Source organism: Oratosquilla oratoria, chromosome 28 (assembly GCF_046742065.1).
Source record: "Oratosquilla oratoria isolate Oo_2021 chromosome 28, ASM4674206v1, whole genome shotgun sequence".
Classification (NCBI taxonomy): Eukaryota; Metazoa; Arthropoda; class Malacostraca; order Stomatopoda; family Squillidae; genus Oratosquilla; species Oratosquilla oratoria.
This window is the reverse complement of record NC_134804.1, coordinates 30,441,090-30,443,589: the sequence shown is the minus strand read 5'-3', so window position 1 is coordinate 30,443,589 and position 2,500 is coordinate 30,441,090. Positions and strand designations below refer to the sequence as shown.

General features: G+C 35.6%; 1 protein-coding gene across 2 annotated transcripts in view; it reads left to right on the top strand.

Moving 5' to 3' along the window:
• LOC143040163 (uncharacterized) overlaps positions 1 to 2,500 on the top strand; it is a 16,852-nt gene that overhangs the window by 709 nt on the left and 13,643 nt on the right. The window lies entirely within an intron of this gene.

Sequence of the window (2,500 nt, the reverse complement as noted above, 5' to 3'; positions counted from 1 at the left end):
TGTTCAGATCAGAAGCAGTAATAAAAAAAATGAGCACAACAAATAATAAACGAATATATAAAAGATAGAATTTAACTAAATAAGCTAATAAGAATATAGATAAATATCCTACATACTCAAATATAGTTGACTGACTGACTCGTGGTCGCTGTCGGCTGTTTTTCCAAAGTCTGTAAGTAAAGACGTTTCGCCTTTCACGAATTTATCAATTACGCGATAAATAGCCGCCATATGTACTTGAAGAATATGTAATAAGCCAAAAGTCTTACTAATAAAGGAATCTATGTCCTCACATGTTGTTTATCTCGATAGACTTATCGGGAACTGCAATTTTCATACAAAGTCTGCCTCACTATCATAAACCCCTGAAAGTGTTTGCATATACACCAGATAACCTAAACGACGCAATAAAGCCTACGGGCTGTTTAAAATGCACTGGTTTGTGACTATTTTTCACTAAATATCAGGCAGTTAGCATAATCACCTCGTATCAATATATTGGGAGGTTTTCAAAGACATTGCAACTAAATTACATGTAAATGAATTCAGGGAGATTACATTTGCTAATAGCGGCCATATTGTTTCTATAACCGATACAGTGGATATGTATTCCGGTATTGTTGTTTTTTTCAAACTAGACGGCTACTGACCTTTATCTGAATAACATAATCTTGTGTTAAGCAGGAAATCATATTTAGAATGTGTCAGAGTGTTTGCACCTCCTAGCATCTCCTAGATGACGGGTCATCCCTGCACCCTGTCCACTGCCCTGGGTCAGAGGCAGTGTCGCAGGACACAGCACATCCACAGCAAGGCCGCTTCATTAAATCGGCGACCCCCCCTCTCCGTCCCCCCATATAAAGGAGATGCTAAGATGGGAGGGAGGGTGGAGGGGTGTGGAGTGTTTTCGGGGATGAAATGGGTGGGAATGTTTTTGTGCCTTGTCCATTTTGGCTATCCCCCTGGTAAGGGGGAAAAAAGCCTTGGTATATGTATGTATGTATGTCAGAGTGTTTGGATTATGAAGTTATCGATGTTTGTATGGACATTGGTTTGATTCGATTTTGCTCTTATTTCATTCCATTTCATTTTATTTCATTTCGTTTAATTTAATTTTGATATATTTAATTTCATTTAATTTAATTTCATTTCGTTTCATTTCACTTCTTTTAATTCAATTTTGCTCTATTTCATCTCATTCCATTTCATTTCACTTCAGTCCATTTTATTGTAATCTATTTTATTCTATTTCATTTTACTTTATTTTCTGTCTATTTATTCGTATTTTATCTATTATCTTATCTATATATTTATTTATCTATCTATTTAGTTACTTATTTACTTATCTATTCATTATAAGCGGAGGCAGATATTATCATGGGAGCAGACATGAAATGAACGACTTGAGTTTGATCAATTGTTGTTTTTTGACAACTCGAATGTAAACAATATATTGTGATGATACAAAATGATACAATGTGATTTAATATGATCCAATGTCACCTTCCACTCGGTTGAAGATCTTTGGTACATCTAATATTCATTCACTTTTGTCTATGTTGTCAATCATACATCTCATTCTATTTGACACCGATTCTTATTCCACTAGAGGGGAAGATCCAATGAAGAATGGATTAAAATTGTTAAAAAGAAAGAAAGGAAAATCTTGTGTATTATTTTTGCGCAAATTACATATACATTGATATATGAGTAGAGGTATGTTATTGAGTTATATATGTGTGTGCGTGTGTGTGTGTGTGTTTATGATGTGTATGTTTAAAGTGGCCTTACACACACACACGCACACACACACACACACACACACACACACACACACACACACACACACACACACACACACACACACACACACACACATAGACACATACACACACACACACACACACACGCACACAAATGCAAACACAAACACGCACACGCGCGCACGCACACACAAACACACGCACACACACACACACACACACACACACACACACACACACACACACACACACACACACACACACACACACACACACACACACACACAAACACACAAACAAACATACATAAACGCAAGCACAAAGACAAGTACGTACAAAAAAAAAAAAATAAAAAAAAAATCGTTGCCCACCAGACCTGGAATGCCGGTTTACAGTAATGTTCCCCTGGAGTTAGACAATTCAAGTCAATTTAACTATGGCAGTTAACTTGAAGTTTATGTAATCAAGACTTGCTATGCCTAATCTTCGTGCCATTGTAATCGTTGTGAACAAAATTGAACACTTTTGAAACTACAGAATCCATCAAGTTTTTCCCACACTCTGTCTGTCAAAGAAAACAACAACAAAGAAAAACCAAAATTAATGAAGTAATTGCACCACAATGTTCCATTTACTTTCAAATTACAAAATACACACATTCCTTTTTATCCATTGTTCCTCTATATAGACTTACTTTATCATCTCATTTTTTTTATTTCTTTTTCTATTTATTGTAT